Source organism: Rutidosis leptorrhynchoides, chromosome 11 (genome assembly GCF_046630445.1).
Source record: "Rutidosis leptorrhynchoides isolate AG116_Rl617_1_P2 chromosome 11, CSIRO_AGI_Rlap_v1, whole genome shotgun sequence".
NCBI classification, from domain to species: Eukaryota; Viridiplantae; Streptophyta; class Magnoliopsida; order Asterales; family Asteraceae; genus Rutidosis; species Rutidosis leptorrhynchoides.
Window position 1 is genome coordinate 389247767 of NC_092343.1, and position 16171 is coordinate 389263937.

A 16171-nucleotide genomic window follows, 5' to 3' on the forward strand; every position below is an offset into this window, starting at 1 on the left:
GAAAGCGTGCACGCAGGAAACAGGTCGGGAACATGTGACGACATGTTTGATCGAGTTAGACGATAGTGAGAAGGAAAATCCTACTAAGGGAGAGGTGATTCGAGACTCCTCTCCAGTGTCAACTAGGTAAGTTGACAGGGTCAGCTGCACATGATTATTGGCCGTTTCATTTGAATCATGTTCAGGACCGAGGTGATTCAAGGTGTGTGCAGTGGTGATAACAGAGGCCGACGGTGAAAGTACTTGGTGTTAGTATTTTCGGTGATGAAGAAGATAAATGTTCGTCAAGGTGGAGATTGTTGGACGGAGTCCAAATAATTGACAAACATTAAGTTGAAAATATTGCATGCTACATGAGGTGACTATTCCCAGATAATCTTGACCAAATAATGTAGACTTTTGGGTTGATGAAAACGTGCAAATTATATAGTCAAAGTAGTGGCTGTAATTGTTTTCTTGTTTTCACACGTGGATAAAGTTTAGTTGCAAGACTTTTGCATGTGAGGTTTTATTATAAATAGGATGCCATGCATGTAAGTAAAAGCATCCAGAGAGGGATCAAATCCAAAGGGATCAAATTCAGAGAGGATCAAAGTATCACAAAGGAAAAACACAGTTGATCGATAATATCAACGGAGAGTGTGTATTTGTGAGGTTGGGAGTTTTATTCTTGTAAGGAGTGTAAAAGAGTGTACGGGAAACTTAGATTTTATGCTAAAATCTAAGGGGCTTGGGTTTTGGGTTTAACTCATAGTGTACTTTTTCTTGTACCAGGTTCTTTTATATTATAAGAATAAAGGAGACTCTTGGGGTGGACGTAGGCAGGGTTTTGCCGAACCACGTTAAATCGTCGTGTTATCAGTTACTTTATTTGCTTTCTATTATTTCTCGCAAGTTTGTCTCAAACAAATTATATCCTGCTTCCGCTAGTGTGGGTGCGCTAGGTAAATTGTCATAACATGATAGAACCGAGATCTCTGTCCAGAACTCAAAGTCTCCTTGCCTACGGCTACGATCTAACCTCCGAGCCGCAATTTTCAACAACTCTTCGGAAGCTTTTTTCAGTTTTCCTTTATACACTTTTTCAAAACCACCTATGCCGATGACATTTTCTTAGAAAAAGTTGTTGGTGGCCGTGAGAACGTCATCAAGTGGGATTTGTAAGTGAGCAAACTCAGTGCTTAATGTTGATGCCATGTTTTGATTGACTAATCAAGTGAAAATTAACTTGAACTTGAATGTGTGAATACTAGTACGCCAATCTTCATGTCTTAAATATAGACACAGACATTATTATTAAATTATTATTACTAGTAACTTTCTTCTTCTTTTTCAATCCAAAATAGTACTGTATAGTAGTATTTGTTAATAGCTGGCACCAGCTGCCTTAAATAAAAAACTAAGGGTGTGCTTGGTTAGAATGGTAATGGAATGGAATGAACATTACCATTGCATTATTATTGCTTGGTTGATATTTTGTAATAAACTTATTATTTTCAACCCAATTTAAAAAGAAAAAAAACTATATGCATATGGTTGAGTACATTTCATACTATGTTTCATTCATCATCGTTTACTGTCCAGATTCCATATGTACATATACATCAATAATCATTCAATCTTCTGAATTCTACGCAGCTGTGCCGAGATGTGAAGTTTTACAACCAACCCATGCATGAAAAATAAGCAGCTGTAAAATTTAATTATCACAACCAAATCACAAGAAAACATTAAAGATCAATACATAACAATGGTCCAAATAACAAATCATAAATTACTCTAATATTGTTTTAAAAAGTGGAAAACATCTAAATAAAAAAACCTGAAATATGATTAATAAATCATACTTGTGATGGAAATTGTGATGGATATAAGAAGCTCGTCACATAAGATCTTCGCATAAAACTGGTAAGGAAAAGAAAGTTTTAACCTTGTTAGGATCATTAAAGCAAGCCTCGATAAATTTTCCAACATCTCCTTGAGGAATGCCCATATTCAGAAGTTCACACAAGACCTCTTGCATCTTTTCGTCACTCAAAGTGAAATGCCCCGTTCATATTGATTATAAACGTTCCATATTAATTGATTTCGTCGCGAGGTTTTGACCTCTATATGAGACGTTTTTCAAAGACTGCATTCATTTTTTAAAACAACCATAACCTTTATTTTATCTATAAAGGTTTAAAAACATTACGTAGATTATCAAATAATGATAATCTAAAATATATCGTTTACACACGACCATTACATAATGGTTTACAATAAGAATATATTATATCAAAAATAAGTTTCTTGAATGCAGTTTTTACATAATATCATACAAGCATGGACTCCAAATCTTGTCCTTATTTTAGTATGCAACAGCGGAAGCTCTTAATAATCACCTGAGAATAAACATGCTTAAAACGTCAACAAAAATGTTGGTGAGTTATAGGTTTAACCTATATATTATCAAATCATAATAATAGACCACAAGATTTCATATTTCAATATACATCCCATACATAGAGATAAAATTCATTCATATGGTGAACACCTGGTAACCGACATTAACAAGATGCATATAAAAATATCCCCTATCATTCCGGGAAATCCTTCGGACATGATATAAACGAATTCGAAGTACTAAAGCATCCGGTACTTTGGATGGGGTTCGTTAGGCCCAATAGATCTATCTTTAGGATTCGCGTCAATTAGTAGATCGGTTTACTAATTCTTAGGTTACCAAGCAAAATGGGCATATTCGGCTTCGATCATTCACCCATATAATGTAGTTTCATTTACTTGTGTCTATTTCGTAAAACATTTATAAAACTGCATGTATTCTCATCCCAAAATATTAGATTTTAAAAGTGGGACTATAACTCACTTTCACAGATTTTTACTTCGTCGAGAAGTAAGACTTGGCCACTGGTCGATTCACGAACCTATAACAAATATGTACATATAAATAAAAGTATGTTCAAAATATATTTACAACATTTTTAATACGTTTTACTGTTTTAAGTTTATTAAGTCAGCTGTCCTCGTTAGTAACCTACAACTAGTTGTTCACAGTTAGATGTACAGAAATAAATCGATATATATTATCTTGAATCAATCCACGACCCAGTGTATACACGTCTCAGGCTAGATCACAACTCAAAGTATATATATTTTTGGAATCAACCTCAACCCTATATAGCTAACTCCAATATTACTGCATATAGAGTGTCTATGGTTGTTCCAAATAATATATATACATGGGTCGATATGATATGTCAAAACATTTGCATACGTGTCTATGGTATCTCAAGATTACATAATATATTAGAATACATGTATAATACAATATAAGTTATCTAGGATATGATTTGTATAGAATTGTTACAATATTTCCCGTAGCTACAACAATCAAAAAATATCCAATCTTGTTTTACCCATAACTTCTTCGTTTTAAATCCGTTATGAGTGAATCAAATTGCCATGGTTTCATATTGAACTCTATTTTATGAATCTAAACAGAAAAAGTATAGGTTTATAGTCGGAAATATAAGTTACAAATCGTTTTTGTAAAGGTAGTCATTTCAGTCGAAAGAACGACGTCTAGATGACCATTTTAGAAAACATACTTCCACTTTGAGTTTAACCATGATTTTTGGATATAGTTTCATGTTCATAAGAAAAATCATTTTTCCAGAAGAACAACTTTTAAATCAAAGTTTAACATAGTTTTTAATTAACTAACCCAAAACAACCCGCGATGTTACTACGACGGCGTATATCCGGTTTTACGGTGTTTTTCGTGTTTTCCGGTTTTAAATCATTAAGTTAGCATATCATATAGATATAGAACATGTGTTTAGTTGATTTTAAAAGTCAAGTTAGAAGGATTAATTTTTGTTTGCGAACAAGTTTAGAATTAACTAAACTATGTTCTAGTGATTACATGTTCAAATCTTCGAATAAGATAGTTTTGTATATATGAATTGAATGATGTTATGAACATCATTACTACCTCAAGTTTAGTAGGTAAACATACTAGAAGTGACAAGAAATGATCTAGCTTCAAAGGATCTTGGATGTCTTGAAAGTTCTTGAAGTAGAATCATGACACAAAAACAAGTTCAAGTAAGATTATCACTCGAATTAAGATAGTTATAGTTATAGGAATTGAATCAAAGTTTGTATATGAGTATTATCTTGATTTAGAATGATATCTTACTGTAAACAACAAGGATTTCTTGAGGTTGGATGATCACTTTACAAGATTGGAAGTGAGCTAGTAACTTGGAAGTATTCTTGATTTTATGAAACTAGAACTTGTAGAATTTATGAAGAACACTTAGAACTTGAAGATGGAACTTAAGAGAGATCAATTAGATGAATAAAATTGAAGAATGAAAGAGTTTGTAGGTGTTTTTGGTCGTTGGTATATGGATTAGATATAAAGGATATGTAATTATGTTTTCATGTAAATAAGTCATGAATGATTACTCATATTTTTGTAATTTTATGAGATATTTCATGCTAGTTGCCAAATGATGGTTCCCACATGTGTTAGGTGACTCATATGGGCTACTAAGAGCTGATCATTGGAGTGTATATACCAATAGTACATACATCTAAAATCTGTGTATTGTATGAGTACGAATACGGGTGTATACGAGTAAAATTGTTGATGAAACAGAACGAGGATGTAATTGTAAGCATTTTTGTTAAGTAGAAGTATTTTGATAAGTGTCTTGAAGTCTTTCAAAATTGTATAAATACATATTAAAACACTACATGTATATACATTTTAACTGAGTCGTTAAGTCATCGTTAGTCGTTACATGTAAATGTTGTTTTGAAACCTTTTGGTTAACGGTCTTGTTAAATGTTATTAACCCATTATTTATTATATCTAAAGAGATGTTAAATTGTTACATTATCATGATATTATGATATATAATATATCTTAGTATGATATATATACAGTTAAATGTTGTTACAGCGATAATCGTTACATATATGTCTCGTTTCGAAAACATTAAGTTAGTAGTCTTATTTTTACATATGTAGTTCATTGTTAATACACTTAATGATATATTTACTTATCATTTAACATAATTAACCAAGTGTATCAATATCTTAATATGATTCATATGTAGTTAGTAAGACGTTGTTTTAACGATAATCGTTATATATATCGTTTCGAGTTTCTTATTTCAATAAACTCAATTTTATGTATATAACTCATTGTTAAAATACCTAATGAGATACTTACTTATCATAATATCATCTTAACTATATATATAATCATATATATATCATCATATAGTTTTTACAAGTTTTAACGTTCGTGAATCACCGGTCAACTTGGGTGGTCAATTGTCCATATAAAACCTATTTCAATTAATCAAGTCTTAACAAGTTTGAGTGCTTAACATGTTGGAAACAGTTAATCATGTAAATATCAATTTCATTTAATATAAATAAACATGGAAAAGTTCGGGTCACTACTGTACCTACCCGTTAAATAAATTTCGTCCCGAAATTTTAAGCAGTTGAAGGTGTTGACGTATCTTCTGGAAATAAGTGTGGGTACTTCTTCTTCATCTGATCTTCTCATTCCCAGGTGAACTCGGGTCCTCTACGAGTATTCCATCGAACCTTAACAATTGGTATCTTGTTTTGCTTAAGTCTTTTAACCTCACGATCCATTATTTCGACGGGTTCTTCGACGAATTGAAGTTTTTCGTTGATTTGGATTTCATCTAACGGAATAGTGATATCTTCTTTAGCAAAACATTTCTTCAAATTTGAGACGTAGAAAGTGTTATGTACAGCCGCGAGTTGTTTTGGTAATTCAAGTCGGTAAGCAACTGGTCCGACACGATCAATAATCTTGAATGGTCCAATATACCTTGGATTTAATTTCCCCCATTTACCAAATCAAATAACGCCTTTCCAAGGTGCAACTTTAAGCATGACCATCTCTCCAATTTCAAATTCTATATATTTTCTTTTAATGTCCGCGTAGCTCTTTTGTCTACTTTGGGCGGTTTTCAATCGTTGTTGAATTTGGATGATCTTCTCGGTAGTTTCTTGTATTATATCCGGACCAGTAATCTGTCTATCCCCCACTTCACTCTAACAAATTGGAGACCTGCACTTTCTTCTATAAAGTGCTTCAAACGGCGCCATCTCAATGCTTGAATGGTAGTTGTTGTTGTTGGAAAATTATGCTAAGGGTAGATGTCGATCCCAACTTTTTCCGAAATCAATAACACATGCTCGTAGCATGTCTTCAAGCGTTTGTATCGTCCTTTCGCTCTGCCCATCAGTTTGTGGATGATAGGCAGTACTCATGTCTAGACGAGTTCCTAATGCTTGCTGTAATGTGAAATGTCCCGTTCTTATTGATTAAAAACGTTCCATATTAATTGATTTCGTTGCGAGGTTTTGACCTCTATATGAGACGTTTTTCAAAGACTGCATTCATTTTTAAACAAACCATAACCTTTATTTCATCAATAAAGGTTTAAAAAGCTTTACGTAGATTATCAAATAATGATAATCTAAAATATCCTGTTTACACACGACCATTACATAATGGTTTACAATACAAATATGTTACAACAAAATAAGTTTCTTGAATGCAGTTTTTACACAATATCATACAAGCATGGACTCCAAATCTTGTCCTTATTTAAGTATGCGACAGCGGAAGCTCTTAATAATCACCTGAGAATAAACATGCTTAAAACGTCAACAAAAATGTTGGTGAGTTATAGGTTTAACCTATATATATCAAATCGTAACAATAGACCACAAGATTTCATATTTCAATACACATCCCATACATAGAGATAAAAATCATTCATATGGTGAACACCTGGTAACCGACAATAACAAGATGCATATATAAGAATATCCCCATCATTCCGGGACACCCTTCGGATATGATATAAATTTCGAAGTACTAAAGCATCCGGTACTTTGGATGGGGTTTGTTAAGCCCAATAGATCTATCTTTAGGATTCGCGTCAATTAGGGTGTCTGTTCCCTAATTCTTAGATTACCATACTTAATAAAAAGGGGCATATTCGATTTCGATAATTCAACCATAGAATGTAGTTTCACGTACTTGTGTCTATTTTGTAAATCATTTATAAAACCTGCATGTATTCTCATCCCAAAAATATTAGATTTTAAAAGTGGGACTATAACTCACTTTCACAGATTTTTACTTCGTCGGGAAGTAAGACTTGGCCACTGGTTGATTCACGAACCTATAACAATATATACATATATATCAAAGTATGTTCAAAATATATTTACAACACTTTTAATATATTTTGATGTTTTAAAGTTATTAAGTCAGCTGTCCTCGTTAGTAACCTACAACTAGTTGTCCACAGTTAGATGTACAGAAATAAATCGATAAATATTATCTTGAATCAATCCACGACCCATTGTATACGTATCTCAGTATTGATCACAACTCAAACTATATATATTTTGGAATCAACCTCAACCCTGTATAGCTAACTCCAACATTCACATATAGAGTGTCTATGGTTGTTCCGAAATATATATAGATGTGTCGACATGATAGGTCGAAACATTGTATACGTGTCTATGGTATCTCAAGATTACATAATATACAATACAAGTTGATTAAGTTATGGTTGGAATAGATTTGTTACCAATTTTCACGTAGCTAAAATGAGAAAAATTATCCAATCTTGTTTTACCCATAACTTCTTCATTTTAAATCCGTTTTGAGTGAATCAAATTGCTATGATTTCATATTGAACTCTATTTTATGAATCTAAACAGAAAAAGTATAGGTTTATAGTCGGAAAAATAAGTTACAAGTCGTTTTTGTAAAGGTAGTCATTTCAGTCGAAAGAACGACGTCTAGATGACCATTTTAGAAAACATACTTCCACTTTGAGTTTAACCATAATTTTTGGATATAGTTTCATGTTCATAATAAAAATCATTTTCTCAGAATAACAACTTTTAAATCAAAGTTTATCATAGTTTTTAAATTAACTAACCCAAAACAGCCCGCGGTGTTACTACGACGGCGTAAATCCGATTTTACGGTGTTTTTCGTGTTTCCAGGTTTTAAATCATTAAGTTAGCATATCATATAGATATAGAACATGTGTTTAGTTGATTTTAAAAGTCAAGTTAGAAGGATTAACTTTTGTTTGCGAACAAGTTTAGAATTAACTAAACTATGTTCTAGTGATTACAAGTTTAAACCTTCGAATAAGATAGCTTTATATGTATGAATCGAATGATGTTATGAACATCATTACCACCTTAAGTTCCTTGGATGAACCTACTGGAAAAGAGAAAAATGGATCTAGCTTCAATGGATCCTTGGATGGCTCGAAGTTCTTGAAGCAGAATCATGACACGAAAACAAGTTCAAGTAAGATCATCACTTGAAATAAGATTGTTATAGTTATAGAAATTGAACCAAAGTTTGAATATGATTATTACCTTGTATTAGAATGATAACCTACTGTAAGAAACAAAGATTTCTTGAGGTTGGATGATCACCTTACAAGATTGCAAGTGAGCTAGCAAACTTGAAAGTATTCTTGATTTTATGAAACTAGAACTTTTGGAATTTATGAAGAACACTTAGAACTTGAAGATAGAACTTGAGAGAGTTCAATTAGATGAAGAAAATTGAAGAATGAAAGTGTTTGTAGGTTTTTTTGGTCGTTGGTGTATGGATTAGATATAAAGGATATGTAATTTTGTTTTCATGTAAATAAGTCATGAATGATTACTCATATTTTTGTAATCTTATGAGATATTTCATGCTAGTTGCCAAATGATGGTTCCCACATGTGTTAGGTGACTCACATGGGCTGCTAAGAGCTGATCATTGGAGTGTATATACCAATAGTACATACATCTAAAAGCTGTGTATTGTACGAGTACGAATACGGGTGCATACGAGTAGAATTGTTGATGAAACTGAACGAGGATGTAATTGTAAGCATTTTTGTTAAGTAGAAGTATTTTGATAAGTGTATTGAAGTCTTTCAAAAGTGTATAAATACATATTAAAATACTACATGTATATACATTTTAACTGAGTCGTTAAGACATCGTTAGTCGTTACATGTAAATGTTGTTTTGAAACCTTTAGGTTAACGATCTTGTTGAATGTTGTTAACCCAATATTTATAATATCAAATGAGATTTTAAATTATTATATTATCATGATATTATCATGTATGAATATCTCTTAATATGATATATATACATTAAATGTCTTTACAACGATAATCGTTACATATATGTCTCGTTTAAAAATCATTAAGTTAGTAGTCTTGTTTTTACATATGTAGTTCATTGTTAATATACTTAATGATATGTTTACTTATCATAGTATCATGTTAACTATATATATATCCATATATATGTCATCATATCGTGTTTACAAGTTTTAACGTTCGTGAATCACCGGTCAACTTGGGTGGTCAATTGTCTATATGAAACATATTTCAATTAATCAAGTCTTAACAAGTTTGATTGCTTAACATGTTGGAAACATTTAATCATGTAAATATCAATCTCAATTAATATATATAAACATGGAAAAGTTCGGGTCACTACAGTACCTACCCGTTAAATAAATTTCGTCCCGAAATTTTAAGCTGTTGAAGGTGTTGACGAATCTTCTGGAAATAGATGCGGGTACTTCTTCTTCATCTGATCTTCACACTCCCAGGTGAACTCGGGTCCTCTACGAGCATTCCATCGAACCTTAACAATTGGTATCTTGTTTTGCTTAAGTCTTTTAACCTCACGATCCATTATTTCGACGGGTTCTTCGATGAATTGGAGTTTTTCGTTGATTTGGATTTCATCTAACGGAATAGTGAGATCTTCTTTAGCAAAACATTTCTTCAAATTCGAGACGTAGAAAGTGTTATGTACAGCCGCGAGTTGTTGAGGTAACTCAAGTCGGTAAGCTACTGGTCCGACACGATCAATAATCTTGAATGGTCCAATATACCTTGGATTTAATTTCCCTCGTTTACCAAATCGAACAACGCCTTTCCAAGGTGAAACTTTAAGCATGACCATCTCTCCAATTTCAAATTCTATATCTTTTCTTTTAATGTCAGCGTAGCTCTTTTGTCGACTTTGGGCGGTTTTCAACCGTTGTTGAATTTGGATGATCTTCTCGGTAGTTTCTTGTATAATCTCCGGACCCGTAATCTGTCTATCCCCCACCTCACTCCAACAAATCGGAGACCTGCACTTTCTACCATAAAGTGCTTCAAACGGCGCCATCTCAATGCTTGAATGGTAGCTGTTGTTGTAGAAAAATTCTGCTAACGGTAGATGTCGATCCCAACTGTTTCCGAAATCAATAAAACATGCTCATAGCATGTCTTCAAGCGTTTGTATCGTCCTTTCGCTCTGCCCATCAGTTTGTGGATGATAGGCAGTACTCATGTCTAGACGAGTTCCTAATGCTTGCTGTAATGTCTGCCAGAATCTTGAAATAAATCTGCCATCCCTATCAGAGATAATAGAGATTGGTATTCCATGTCTGGAGACGACTTCCTTCAAATACAGTCGTGCTAACTTCTCCATCTTGTCATCTTCTCTTATTGGTAGGAAGTGTGCTGATTTGGTGAGACGATCAACTATTACCCAAATAGTATCAAAACCACTTGCAGTCCTTGGCAATTTAGTGATGAAATCCATGGTAATGTTTTCCCATTTCCATTCCGGGATTTCGGGTTGTTGAAGTAGACCTGATGGTTTCTGATGCTCAGCTTTGACCTTAGAACACGTCAAACATTCTCCTACGTATTTAGCAACATCGGCTTTCATACCCGGCCACCAAAAATGTTTCTTGAGATCCTTGTACATCTTCCCCGTTCCAGGATGTATTGAGTATCTGGTTTTATGAGCTTCTCTAAGTACCATTTCTCTCATATCTCCAAATTTTGGTACCCAAATCCTTTCAGCCCTATACCGGGTTCCGTCTTCCCGAATATTAAGATGCTTCTCCGATCCTTTGGGTATTTCATCCTTTAAATTTCCCTCTTTTAAAACTCCTTGTTGCGCCTCCTTTATTTGAGTAGTAATGTTATTATGAATCATTATATTCATAGATTTTACTCGAATGGGTTCTCTGTCCTTCCTGCTCAAGGCATCGGCTACCACATTTGCCTTCCCGGGGTGGTAACGAATCTCAAAGTCGTAATCATTCAATAATTCAATCCACCTACACTGCCTCATATTCAGTTGTTTCTGATTAAATATGTGTTGAAGACTTTTGTGGTCGGTATATATAATACTTTTGACCCCATATAAGTAGTGCCTCCAAGTCTTTAATGCAAAAATAACCGCGCCTAATTCCAAATCATGCGTCGTATAATTTTGCTCGTGAATCTTCAATTGTCTAGAGGCATAAGCAATCACCTTCGTTCGTTGCATTAATACACAACCGAGACCTTGCTTTGATGCGTCACAATAAATCACAAAATCATCATTCCCTTCAGGCAATGACAATATAGGTGCCGTAGTTAGCTTTTTCTTCAATAACTGAAACGCTTTCTCTTGTTCATCATTCCATTCAAATTTCTTCCCTTTATGCGTTAATGCAGTCAAGGGTTTTGCTATTCTGGAAAAGTCTTGGATGAACCTTCTGTAGTAACCAGCTAGTCCTAAAAACTGGCGTATGTGTTTCGGAGTTTTCGGGGTTTCCCACTTTTCAACAGTTTCTATCTTTGCCGGATCCACCTTAATACCTTCTTTGTTCACTATGTGACCGAGGAATTGAACTTCTTCCAACCAAAATGCACACTTTGAAAACTTAGCGTACAATTCTTCCTTCCTCAATACTTCTAACACCTTTCTCAAATGTTCACCGTGTTCTTGGTCATTCTTTGAGTAAATAAGTATGTCATCAATGAAAACAATGACACACTTGTCAAGGTATGGTCCACACACTCGGTTCATAAGGTCCATGAACACAGCTGGTGCATTAGTTAAACCAAACGGCATGACCATAAACTCGTAATGACCGTAACGTGTTCTGAAAGCAGTCTTTGGAATATCATCTTCTTTCACCCGCATTTGATGATACCCGGAACGTAAGTCAATCTTTGAATAAACAGACGAGCCTTGTAGTTGATCAAATAAGTCGTCGATTCTCGGTAGTGGGTAGCGGTTCTTGATGGTAAGTTTGTTCAACTCTCGGTAGTCGATACACAACCTGAATGTACCATCTTTCTTCTTGACAAACAAAACAGGAGCTCCCCACGGTGATGTGCTTGGTCGAATGAAACCACGCTCTAAAAGTTCTTGTAATTGGCTTTGCAGTTCTTTCATCTCGCTGGGTGCGAGTCTGTAAGGAGCACGAGCTATTGGTGCAGCTCCTGGTACAAGATCTATTTGAAATTCAACGGATCGATGTGGGGGTAATCCCGGTAATTCTTTCGGAAATACATCGGGAAATTCTTTTGCAATGGGAACATCATTGATGCTCTTTTCTTCCGTTTGTACTTTCTCGACGTGTGCTAGAACAGCATAGCAACCTTTTCTTATTAGTTTTTGTGCCTTCAAATTACTAATAAGATGTAGCTTCGTGTTGCCCTTTTCTCCGTACACCATTAAGGGTTTTCCTTTTTCTCGTATAATGCGAATTGCATTTTTGTAACAAACGATCTCCGCTTTCACTTCTTTCAACCAGTCCATACCGATTATCACATCAAAACTCCCTAACTCTACTGGTATCAAATCAATCTTAAATGTTTCACTAACCAGTTTAATTTCTCGATTCCGACATATATTATCTGCTGAAATTAATTTACCATTTGCTAATTCGAGTAAAAATTTACTATCCAAAGGCGTCAATGGACAACTTAATTTAGCACAAAAATCTCTACTCATATAGCTTCTATCCGTACCCGAATCAAATAAAACGTAAGCAGATTTATTGTCAATAAGAAACGTACCCGTAACAAGCTCCGGGTCTTCCTGTGCCTCTACCGCATTAATATTGAAAACTCTTCCACGGCCTTGTCCATTCGTGTTCTCCTGGTTCGGGAAATTTCTAATAATGTGGCCTGGTTTTCCACATTTATAACAAACTACATTGGCATAACTTGCTCCGACACTACTTGCTCCGCCATTACTCGTTCCGACACCATTTGTTCCTTTCGTTCTATTAACCCCTGGTCCGTAGACCTCACACTTCGCCGCGCTATGACCATTTCTTTTACACTTGTTGCAAAATTTGGTGCAGAACCCCGAGTGATTCTTTTCACACCTTTGGCATAGTTGCTTCTGATTGTTGTTGTTGTTGCGGTTATTATTGTTGTTGGGATGATTGTTGTAGTTGCTGTTGTTGTTGTTGTTGTTGTTGTTGTTGGGCCGTTTGTTGTAGTTGCGATTGATGTTGCGATTGTTGGGATAATTGTTGCGATTATTGTTGTAATTGCTGCTGTTGTTGTATTGGTGATTCTTATCACCGTTTTCCTCCCACTTTCTTTTGACTTGCTTCACATTGGCCTCTTCAGCAGTCTGTTCTTTAATTCTTTCTTCAATCTGGTTCACTAGTTTGTGAGCCATTCTACATGCCTGTTGTATGGAGGCGGGCTCGTGTGAACTTATATCTTCTTGGATTCTTTCCGGTAATCCTTTCACAAACGCGTCGATCTTCTCTTCCTCATCTTCGAATGCTCCCGGACACAATAGGCATAATTCTGTGAATCGTCTTTCGTACGTGGTAATATCAAATCCTTGGGTTCGTAACCCTCTAAGTTCTGTCTTGAGCTTATTGACCTCGGTTCTGGGACGGTACTTCTCGTTCATCAAGTGCTTGAATGCTGACCACGGTAGTGCGTACGCATCATCTTGTCCCACTTGCTCTAGATAGGTATTCCACCATGTTAACGCAGAACCTGTGAAGGTATGCGTAGCGTACTTCACTTTGTCCTCTTCAGTACACTTACTTATGGCAAACACCGATTCAACCTTCTCGGTCCACCGTTTCAATCCGATCGGTCCTTCGGTTCCATCAAATTCCAAAGGTTTGCAGGCAGTGAATTCTTTGTAGGTGCATCCTACACGATTTCCTGTACTGCTAGATCCAAGGTTATTGTTGGTATGTAGCGCAGCCTGTACTGCGGCTATGTTTGAAGCTAGAAAAGTACGGAATTCCTCTTCATTCATATTCACGGTGTGTCGAGTAGTCGGTGCCATTTCCTTCAAAATAGTTAAATGGAACAAGTTAATCATACAGAATATTAAGAGTAGTTAATAGTATTTCGTAGCATAATATGAACTCATTTATAAAAGCTTTTTCTTCATATTAGCGTTTTATAAGTTTAAATTCGGGTAGTACCTACCCGTTAAGTTCATACTTAGTAGCTAATATACAATTCAACTACTACAATTCTATATGAAAAACTGATTATAATAATATTTCGCGTTCAAACTTTTATACAATATTTTACAAACTTACAATACCGCTTATTTTACATAAAGCCTGAAATATAGCACACAATAACTTTGATACAAGATAGTTGTGAAGATAATTCTAGCTAGTACACAAGTCGTTCAGCAAAGGCAATAAAGACACGTAATTCATACGTCCAGAAACAAGTCATGCATTCTGGTTTTACTAGGACTACTTCCCATCCTTGGTCTTGTGCAACATAACCGTTATGGCCGTTGATAAGACAGCGTGTTGTAACGTCGTCAAAGGGACGAGGGTTACGTAATGTCCAACAGTCCCGTAATAATCTAAAAACCTCATTTCTTACCCCAATTACCGACTCCGTCACTTGTGAAAACGTTTTGTTTAATAGTTGTAGCCCGATGTTCTTGTTCTCACTTTGGTGAGAAGCGAACATTACTAATCCGTAAGCATAACATGCTTCTTTATGTTGCATGTTAGCCGCTTTTTCTAAATCACGAAGTCCAATATTCGGATATATTGAGTCAAAATAATTTCTTAACCCGTTGCGTAAAATAGCATTTGGGTTCCCCGTAATATATGCGTCAAAGTAAACACATCGTAACTTATGGGTTTCCCAATGTGATATCCCCCATCTTTCAAACGAAAGTCTCTTATAAACCAAGACATTCTTGGAACGTTCTTCGAATGTCTTACAAACTGATCTCGCCTTAAATAGTTGTGCCGAGGAATTCTGGCCGACTCTAGACAAGATTTCATCAATCATGTCTCCGGGTATGTCTCTTAAAATATTGGGTTGTCTATCCATTTTGTGTTTTTAAACTGTAAAATAGACAAGAGTTAGATTCATAAAAAAAATACTTATTAATACAAGCAATTTTTACATATATCATAAAGCATAAGAACACTATATTACATATATTACACCACACGAATACAACTATCTTATTCCAACTCGCTCGTTTCTTCTTCTTCGGTTTTGGTTCGTTTTGCCAAGTTTCTAGGGATATATGATGTTCCCCTAATACTAACTGTCGTTTTCCACAACGGTTTAGAAAAACCTGGTGGTTTAGAGGTTCCCGGGTCATTGTTACAACTTAAGGACTTCGGGGGTTGACGATACATATAAAGTTCATCGGGGTTGGAATTAGATTTCTCTATTTTTATGCCCTTTCCCTTATTATTTTCTTTTGCCTTTTTAAATTCAGTTGGGGTAATTTCTATAACATCATCGGAATTCTCGTCGGAATCCGATTCATCGGAGAATTGGTAATCCTCCCAATATTTTGCTTCCTTGGCGGAAACACCATTGACCATAATTAACCTTGGTCGGTTGGTTGAGGATTTTCTTTTACTTAACCGTTTTATTATTTCCCCCACCGGTTCTACTTCTTCATCCGGTTCCGATTCTTCTTCCGGTTCCGATTCTTCTTCCGGTTCCGACTCTTCTTCCGGTTCCTCTTCGGGAACTTGTGAATCAGTCCACGAATCATTCCAATTTACATTTGACTCTTCATTATTATTAGGTGAGTCAGTGGGACTTGTTCTAGAGGTAGACATCTATCACATAATATCAAACGCGTTAAGAGATTAATATATCACACAATATTCACATGTTAAAAATATATAGTTTCCAACAAAATTTGTTAAGCAATCATTTTTCAAGTAAACACGGTCAAAGTCCAGACTCACTAATGCATCCTAACAAACTCGATAAGACACACT